Source organism: Canis lupus, chromosome 20 (assembly GCF_003254725.2).
Source record: "Canis lupus dingo isolate Sandy chromosome 20, ASM325472v2, whole genome shotgun sequence".
Taxonomy (NCBI): domain Eukaryota; kingdom Metazoa; phylum Chordata; class Mammalia; order Carnivora; family Canidae; genus Canis; species Canis lupus.
The window spans coordinates 4,150,294-4,159,636 of record NC_064262.1 but is presented as its reverse complement, the minus strand read 5'-3'; the positions used below and the strand labels follow the sequence as shown (position 1 = coordinate 4,159,636).

Genomic DNA, 9,343 nt, shown 5'->3' with positions numbered 1-9,343 from the left:
GCTTACAGCCTGAGCCCCAGCCTTGTGTCCCCCGGGACGGCACCCTATCCCCCTGAAGGCCACATGCCTCTCAGGTGCAGCTGTGCAGAGAGGGGCGGCCTCACCTCACCCAGGCTAAGCTGGTCGGCCTGTGGCATCCCACCCGCCCTGTGTTAACTGCTGATTCTGATAGCCCAGGGCAGGGCCAGTCAGAGCTTGGTGCCCTCCTCCCCCCGCAGCTGTCTCAGAAGTGGCCTAACCCCTGCCAAGGCCAGAACCTGCCCCCACCCGATGGGAGGTCTCGAACCACGGAGCCCCTTTGCCATCTGGAGGGACTGAATGCTTGGAGGGACAGGAAGCAAGAGACGGACCGGTGAGGGCTGAGGCCTGAGCCAGGTGACGGCCGCGGTGAAGGGGGAGGGCCAGAACCGGGAGGACTGAAGCTCCATGCCGCTGAGGAAGGGAGGACGGCCTGTGGGGACACTGAGCCGCCTGCACCTTACCCATCTTCTCTCTGCAGCAGCCAGAGGTGTCCCCTGAAAACCTAGATCAGATCACGACCCTCCTCTGTCCAGACCTGCCTGGGCTCCCACCCCACCCTGAGCAGGGCCAGGCCCTGCCCACAGCTACCAGGGTGCACCCATCCAGCTCCATGACCTCCCTGACCTCACCGCCCCCTGCCTCCTTCCCCTTCAGGCAGCTGCTTCCACCCTGGCGCTGCTCTGGAGCTCGGCCACACCAGCCCAGGCCGGCCTCAGGGCCTTTGCCCAGACTGTGCCCTCTGCCCGGCTCGCCGTCTCTCGGGTGCTCACGGGGCTCCCTCCTCCGTCTCAGGCCTCTGCCCAAGCGTCAGTCCTTCCTTGCCCACCGGGCACCTAGAACTGCAGCCCCTGCATCCTCTGCTCCCCGGGACCCCGTCGTCACTAATTTGTCTTGTTAACTGACTAGCTCCCCGGGCAGCGACATTGCGGGACTGCGGGTGCCTGGAGCTCGAGCTCACACGCGCGGCTGCGGACACAACCCGCAGGGCAGGCGAGGAGCTTGCTCTCGGGCGCCCCCCGCCGGCCGCCCCGCTTAGGAAGAGCCGGCATTCCCGGGCGCCCCCCCCCCCCCCGCCCCCGCCCCCCCCCCCCCCCCCGCCCCCAGCCCCGGCCTCCTGCGCGCGGGCACGTGTGCCGACAGGCCGCCGAGTGGATTCCAGGAGCCCGGGAGCCCCCCCGCCGCGGACGCTGTCCACCGCGGCCGCCCCTGCGCCCCAGAGCCCCAAACCTGCTCCCTGCGCGGGGGAGGGGCGCGCTCTGTGGCACGCAGGCGCACACGCGCATGCACGCACACTACATTTAGAAAATTGTGCACCCTCACAATCACAATCTTGGGGTTTGGAAAACTTGTTTATTCCAACGTAGCCTGCGTTCTATCCTTTAGAGCTGGGACACAGCACGGTGTCCACATCCAGACCCTCGGGGGCCCTCCTGGGGCAGTTTGGGGGTAGATCCAAGCCCCATCCTCCCCCTTCTTTCTCTGATTTGCAGCTGGGCTCCCAGAATAAGGCCCTCATTCCCAAGCCTCTGGCATTGCGAAGTGATTGTGTGGCTGAGCCCGTAACATTGGGACGTTTGAAATAGTGCCCAGCATCAACCTCCAGGAGCCTGTCTTAAAAGAAATCCGATACCCACACTTTGTCCCTTTCTCTTCTTCCACACTCCGTCTTTCTGCTTAGAACTCAGACGTGATGGCTGGAACTCCAGCAGCCATCTTGGACCATGAAAACCAGATCTCCTCAGTTTCGTGAAGCCAGAAGCTAGAAGAAGGCTGGTCTCCATGCCAGAACTGTACCAACTACCTCTAGGCTTCAATATAAAAGATCTAGAAATTTCTCCCTCATTTAAGCCATCGCTCTTCGGGGTTTTCATTTACAGTCGAACCCTATTGTTGCAAAGATGAGGCAAGTGAGGCCCGAGTCAGGCACAGACAGACCTATGCAACACCAGACAATGAGTCAGAGCAGGACCAGCTGCTTGTCTTCTTGTGACCCCCTGGGTGGATTCTTGGTTTCTGCTTGAATGGGTCACAGGACCCTCTTCCTCCAAGGTCATGCAGGCCAGCCCCCTGCCTCATTTCCACTCAAGCAGGTCCCCAGGCACCCAGAGGCAGCCCTGGGTGGAGGCAGCTTGAGAGCTGGGCTCGATCAGAGGCCCCTGTGTGTGCTTCATCCGCCCCAGCCACCTTCTCTCCATGTCTCCCTTCCCTAGCTTCCCCTAGGACCCAGGTTCCTTGGGTCTTGATGTGCCCTTATTTTTTTTTAATTTTTTTTTATTTATTTATGATAGTCACAGAGAGAGAGAGAGAGGGGCAGAGACACAGGCAGAGGGAGAAGCAGGCTCCATGCACCGGGAGCCCGATGTGGGATTCGATCCTGGGTCTCCAAGATCGTGCCCTGGGCCAAAGGCAGGCGCCAAACCGCTGCGCCACCCAGGGATCCCCTTGATGTGCCCTTAAATCCTAAGACCAGACAGAGGTCTTCAGGGGTCCCCAGCCCAGCCCTGGCCCTTCCCCAATATCCCTGGTAGATGATCACTGCTTGGACACCTCAGGTTGCAGAGAGAACACTCTCTCCCTGACAGTCCACCCCCACCCCCCCCACCCCCACCCCCACCCCGCACAGAGCTCTGACTGGGACACCTGGGCCCCAGCTCTAAACCCTGGCCCTGCCCCCTGAGCTTACCTGGGGCCCTGCTCCTCTCTGGCTCTAGGGCAGTCGCTGCTGCCCTGCTGCCCTCAGAATCCTGCATCCCCCAGAGGGGTTCAGATGGGAGAGTGGAGAGGAGGGAGTGCAAACTCACCGGGTTCTCCTTGAGCAAGCACTGGGTCTTATTTCCACAGACACCAGGCTGCAGAAGCCTCAGATGCCAACCCAGGCTGCTCCCCCTGCGGAGCACTGGGTGCTTCCCGGACCTTCCTCACCTGCTTGATTTTCCTAACAATCCTCTAAGGTGTACCCACTCATTAGCCCCATTGCCCAGATAAGAAAACTGAGGTGCAGAGCTCATTGTCCACAGTGGCACCCCAGACAAGTCCAGATTCAACCCAGGTGTGCCCGCCTCCAGGAGCCACGGTCCTTCCGGGGGCCCGGAGCCGGCCCTGGCCCCAGCCCCGGGGCCTGAGCACTGGCCCACCGCCTCCAGTGCCTCTCCTGGGGCCCTCCCTCGGCCCACGACAGGACAAGGCTCCAACTTGCAGGAGAAATTATGAATAAGGCGAAAGAAAGTTGTCCTGGCCCCTGTGCGTGCCTTAAGTATTTAAATTCTTTTTCATAATTATCTCAAATAGTAATTATTGCAGGAGCAGATGCGCTTATCGCAGACAAGAAACCACCTGCCTTCCCATTTTTGTCAAAAGTGGAAACACTGACATTATTTTTGCGATTTGCTTCAATAGCTGTTTTCACTGTAAATACCACCTTAACCACAAGAAAAATACCCTGGGAGACGCTGGAGGTATTCGAGGTTTCAGAGGAATTATTCCAAGAGGGCTGTGGGTGTTTCACAAGGACATGGGGAGAGAGGGGCGCAGAAGAGGGGCTTCCCCTCCACACCAAGGGAACGAGCACACCCATCCAGGGGAGGTTCTTCCCCATGGGGAGGGGGGTTCACACGAGGCTCCCCAATGCTCCCTCATCCACCCCAGCTCCTCCTAAACTGCCACCTCCAGCTGCCTCCCCTTGGGTGCCCACCCACCCTCCGGAAACACCTCATGCACCCTGAAGGGCATCAAAATCTAGGGGCTCCCTTCCGTACTCTGTTAGAAATGAGGGGGCCCCGTCCACTAGGATAATCTGAGAACTCAAAGACTAAAGGACCAGGTTTCCAGGCATGAGGCATTCCAGGGTTTGCAGCTCTCTGCTCTCACACGGTTGGCACAGGCGGACATTGGGAGTCACAGCCTGAGAAGCTCCCACCCCAGCAAGCTCCTTCCTCCCCCCGTCAGAGTTGGCTTGTCAGGGAGGGAGGGTCACCTCCTGGGGTGGGAGGTGCTGTGCAAGCAGAGCCTAGATGGTCCAGGAACTACCAGTGGCAGGTGAGAGGCTGGGCAAAGGGGGTCTTGACAGGCAGGTGTTCCAGAGGGGCAGGATAAGCTGTGGCCAGGAAGCTGGCATCCCAGATTCAGCGGCCTTGGCCAGGCTGACAACCCTTTCAGGGTCCCCATCTGCAAATGGACAGGGAGTCTTGGGGTGGGGGGTGCTCCCAGTCTCGTTCCTGGTGGGTATGCGTTAGCAAATCCCTCCTCTTCAGTGTTCCCATCTGAACAGTTTCTCTCTCTCTCTCTCTCTCTCTCTCTCTCTCGGCTCAACACCCCAAGTCATTAATCCTTGTCATTATAAATTATCTTCACTGAGCAGCTACTATGTGCCAGGCACTGTGCTGAGTACCTGGCATGCCTTATCAGTACTATATCAATTTCTTTGCACAGGATTCCCACACCTAAGCTCTGGCATCACCCCCAGCTTACATATGGGGAAACTGAGTCTCAGAGTGAAAGCAGGTTGCTCAAGGCAGGTCAATCAGTGGAGGTGTGCGCGATTGCCAACAACGTTACTGAGAGCGACAATGGGCCCCAGAGATGGAACTGGGATGGTCCCCATGTCACAGAGGCAAGCATCAGGATTTTAGCAGGCACTGTTCCGACTGCCGAGGAGCTGGGGGAGGCTCAGAAGAGAGCTGCAAGGATGGGGACAGAGGAGCAGAGTTGGGAGGGTCTGGTCCCCAGGCCCAGCTGCTGGAGTCCCCCAGGGCTCTGGGTCAGCCCCCAGCCTTCCCAGTCCTTCCCAGGTGTGTCCTCTGCTGCCCCCTTGTGGCCATAGAGCTGCTGCAGCCTCTCCGGGCTGTGCCGTTTTGGGGTCCGGGAGCCAGCCGGGGAGGAGGGCAAGGGGGCCTAGGGCATGGGCGACGGTCCCCCTCTTGAGTCTCTGTCACCCCATGTCAGCCACCCCGGCACATTATTGCCTCCTGGCCTCGCCAGCAGGCCCCTCTGCGGGGACCCTCTCCCCTGCCTTCCACCCGGCAGCCCCCTCCCTCCCCGTCATCCCGGCTCCTGTCCCTACGATGCTCCTCTGTCTGACCCAGGCCCAGGGTTGCTCTGCTCCAAGTCTGCCCTGCTGTCTGTCTTCCCCCTTGTCACCCCCTGCCCTCACATCCTAAGTTTATTTGTTGACTGTCCATTTCTCCAGCCAAAGGTCTGATGCTCCAGCGTCTGGTACACAACAGGTGCTCAATAACGAACAGATGGCTGCATGAACATCCCCAACCAATGGCCATCCCAACGTGCTCACCCTCAGCATGGGGCAGCTGTGCCTAACATGGGGGCTCTTATTCACAAGCTTAGGTCCTGTCTTCCTAAGGCTCCCAGCCCTGCCCGCAGACCTCCCAGCCTCCTGTCCCTCCTGCCCCAGGACAATCATGAAGAGAATTAGGAATAGTAGCTGGACCCCAGAGGCTGGGGGTCCATTTGTCCTGGCTGAGCCACTCCTCACAGAACGGAGTCTCCAGGGGTCACTGCACATCTCAGAGTCCACTGAAGGGTCTGGACCTGAGCTCAGGAGCAAGGGAGCTCAGAGAAGAACAAAGTTGAGCAGAACATCCCCTCCCTCACCACAACCATAGATCTTTGGTAATGCTGCCTGGCAGACACAGTCATTCACTCAACAAACACATCTTCACGCTCTTCCATGCTGGTATGGAGAGGGCTGCAGAAATGAATGTGGCCTGGATATTGATCGTGGAGGAGACATACAGGCTCAGCCACCTTTGCCCCACCCACCTCTGCCTAGCCATGTGACCTGGGGCAAGCCCCTTACCTCTTTGACTTTGGTTGCTCTTACATACAGCGAGGGGTCAGTGAGAATGGCCATGAAGTTCCCTGGCACCCTGGGAGACACCCCCCCCCCCCCCGGTCATTCTGCTGAGTCCGTCACCCCTCTGCACCTGTGCCTTTCCCAAGCACCACCTCTAGTGGCCTTCCTGCTGCTGCGGCCACTGTCCACCCTCCTCCTGCTGCTCAGGGGATGGCAGCCTCAGCAGGGAAGAGGGCTCGATGGCCGGGAGAGGGGCTGTGCCCAGGCCCAGAGGGTCAGCCAGTGGCACTGAAAGCTACTGTCCTCCCACCCAACACCCTTCCAGGATGGCCTCATGGTGCTGTCATTTGTCCCCTCCTGGATGGTGGGGGATGGCCGGTCTCAGGCCTCCCTCTACAAGCCTGTCTCATTGTGTGACGAAGCTGGGGAGGCGGCCACCCAGGTTTGTTGAACACCTACTGCGTGCCACACCCGGTCCTAGATGTGCACCCCTAGCCTTACCTGAGAGACGCCGGTATCCCATTTTACAGGTGGGGGGACTGGGGCTCGCGGTGCTCAGCAGCTTGTCCCGGTCAGGGCCTGGCACAGACCTTCTGGAGCTCAACCTGCTGCAGCCTCTCGTTTTCCTCGTCTCCCTGGAAAGGGACAGTTTGGGCCGAATGTCTCCTGGATGCTCCAGGCGCGGGGTTCACTCCCCCGCGATTGTCCACTTCCTGACGCTTGCACCTCCGCGCGCGTCTGGGTCTCTGGGGCTGTGAGCAAACAGGATGCGAAACGAGTGATAATAATGACCCCTCCCGAGCCGCGGAACGGGCACTGGCACCTTCCGTCCTCACGTTACCCCACCTCACGGGCCACCCCTCACTTCACCCCAAGCTCCGAGGGCTTGAGGAACGGCCCCGAGCGCTGGTAACGGGCAGTGCCCGGGTCTGAGCCCTGAACCCGGGCATCTTGCCGGCTCTGCGCCGCGCGGAGGTTCGGAGCCTGGAGGCCGGGCCCCGCCGCCTGCCCGGGGCCGTGGTGCGAGGGCAGGGGCCCCGCGTGACCCAGGCCGCGGCCGCCGCCGGGAGACCCTGGGGCCGGCTCCCCGCGCCCCGACTGGCCCGGGCTCCCGGCTCGCGTCCACGGCGCCGCAGCGCCCCCTGGCGGCACCCGGCTCCCCGGCGCCCGGCTCCGGCCTTGGGCGCCCAGGCCCTTCCTGCGGCGCGAGCGGGGAGCGGGATGCCCTGGGCGGGGCAGGGGCAGGCGCAGGGGCTGGGGCAGGGGCAGGCGCAGGGGCAGGCGCAGGGGCAGGGGCAGGCGCAGGCGCAGGGGCACGGAAGGGAAGAGGCGCCCAAGGCCCGGCGGGGGGCGCTCAGGGCCGGTGCGGCTCCCCGGAGGGCGGGCCTCGCCACCTGCTGGAGGGGGCCTGGCCCGCGGGAGGCCTGGGCTTCCTGCCCCGCCCCCTCCCCCAGCCCCAGCCCCCCTTCCCGGCCTGGGCCGCAGCCAGGCGGACGGAAGAAGCGAAGCGACCACACCCCGAGCCCAGAGGTCACGGACCTTCCGGCTGGCTGCGGCCCTGGCCCGGGGAGGCAGGGCAGGGGTTCAGCACCCCCCCGCCCCCCCGTGTGCCCACAGGCGGGCCCTCCCTTCCTGCGGCGCCCGAGGGGCCACTGAGCCCAGGGAGGTCTTCAGTTGCAACCGCGCTGGCCGCCGTCACTGTGGCCCGTGGCCCACCCCAGCCCAGCCCACGCGCGCCCCAGTGGGCTCAGCACGGATTTTCTGAAAGCAGAGTTGTGTGCGGATGGAAATGCCAGGGCTAGGGGTGCACAGAAGGCCAGGGCCAGGGACGCCTGAAGGCCGTGGGGTGCGGACATGCGGGTGGTCCAGATGCCCTGGGCTCCCCAGCCGGATCCTCCACCGCTCCAGGGAGCTGGGCCCTTCCATCCTCCTCCTCACCAACGAGACAAAAGGGAGGCTCAAGGGCAAGAAAGATGGGCAGACTGGGGGTCCCCAGTCTTGGCTACTGGCCCCTCAACAAGCACAGACCGTCTTCTTTCCCAAAGGCAGGCAGCAGGTGGGGTGGCCCCCAGAAGGCAGGCCTCTGGGTCTAACAAAGGGAGGGTAATGCTCCCTTTGCTGGAGCCTCGCGCCTCTGTTTCCATGGCAACCTCTCTTCCCGGACAAAGCAGGGACTCAGAATTACCGCATCGCATTAGCAGGCTGCTGAGGGGGGTGGGGAGTCCAGGCCTCAGGGGGACACTGAGGCAGGGACCTGCTCTGAGCACCCCGCAGACCCCGCTGTGTCTTCCCCATCCCCACACTCGTCACACCACAGGGTCTGTCTAGCAGCGACCCCCACAATAATTATACAACTAAATCTATAAAATAACATCAGTGAACCTGCTTGAAAGAAAATACAAAAGGGTAAGAAGATGGGGGAATGATAGGTGATGGGGGAGCAAGGGCTTATTGTAGATATGAAATCAAGGAAGACCTCCATGTGGAGGTGACAGTTGAGAAAAGACCTGATAGAGAGGGAAGGGGTCTTATGAATACTTGGGAAACAAAGTTCCAGGCAGAGAGAACAGTAAGTGCAAAGGCCCTGAGGTGGGAACGTACTAAGGAAGCTCAGGAGCAGCGAGGGGCACTGCAGTGGATGCGGAAAGAGAGTGGAGGAGAGGAGGTCAGAGAAGGGAGCAGGGACCAGAACTCAGAGGTCTTACAGACCACGGTAAGGAACTTCGCTTGATCCTGGGTGTGCTGGTTTCCACGGGGGGTGGGAGGACTTGAGAACAGGCGAGCTGTTTGCAACCAATGTCCAGGCAGCTTTGAGGAGAAAGGGTTGTGAGGACAGGAGATAAGGGAGGAGGCAATCACGATGTTCCAGGTGAGACGTGGCGGCTGGAGCCAGGCTGGTGGCAGCAGAGGCAGGTGGAGGTGGTTGAGTTCTGAAGTGTTCTGAGGGCTCATTATGAAGGAATTGCCTATGGTTGGATGTGGGGGGTTAGTGAGAAGTAGAGGCTAGGAGGAGGCTGGGTTCTAGAATGTTCTGAGGGCCCAGCAAGCCAGATGCACTGATGGTTTGGATGTGGGGGGTGAGAGGGAGGAGTCCAGCTACCCCAGGCTTCTACATGAGCAGCTGGGTGACCCATGGTGCCACCACCCCTGCCCCCGCATCCCAGACCCAGCTCAGGTTTGCCTGCCGCTCCCCTGGCCCCATCCTTCCCACTGTGGCTTCTGGAACTCAGTCTGAGGCCAGCAAAACCCCCCAAACCACCTCTCCCCTTACTTCTTGCCCTTCTGAGCTGCCACTCACCCCTGAGGAGCCCTGCTGAGGGGACTTCGTATTTGACTCCCAGTGCTGGAGGGACAGGTAGGAAGGTGTGCAGGGAGACGGCTCAGCTAAGACCATGTGCAGGGGGGAGGGGAGCTCCCCCAAGGTAAACGGAGTGTGGGGGTGGCTGGTACAACAAGGGAAGGGGACGCCTGGGTGGCTCAGCGGATGAGCATCTATTTTTGGCTCAGGGCATG

At 61.2% G+C, this 9,343-nt stretch overlaps 1 long non-coding RNA gene across 1 annotated transcript; it reads right to left on the bottom strand.

Moving 5' to 3' along the window:
• Nucleotides 1–2,651: 2,651 nt before the first annotated feature.
• LOC112660983 (uncharacterized) lies at nt 2,652–8,826 on the bottom strand. The gene is made up of 3 exons (XR_003137356.3): nt 8,536–8,826; nt 6,332–6,465; nt 2,652–5,903 (listed from the first exon to the last, which is right to left on the bottom strand). It is a non-coding gene; the product is annotated as an uncharacterized LOC112660983 (long non-coding RNA).
• Nucleotides 8,827–9,343: the final 517 nt, after the last annotated feature.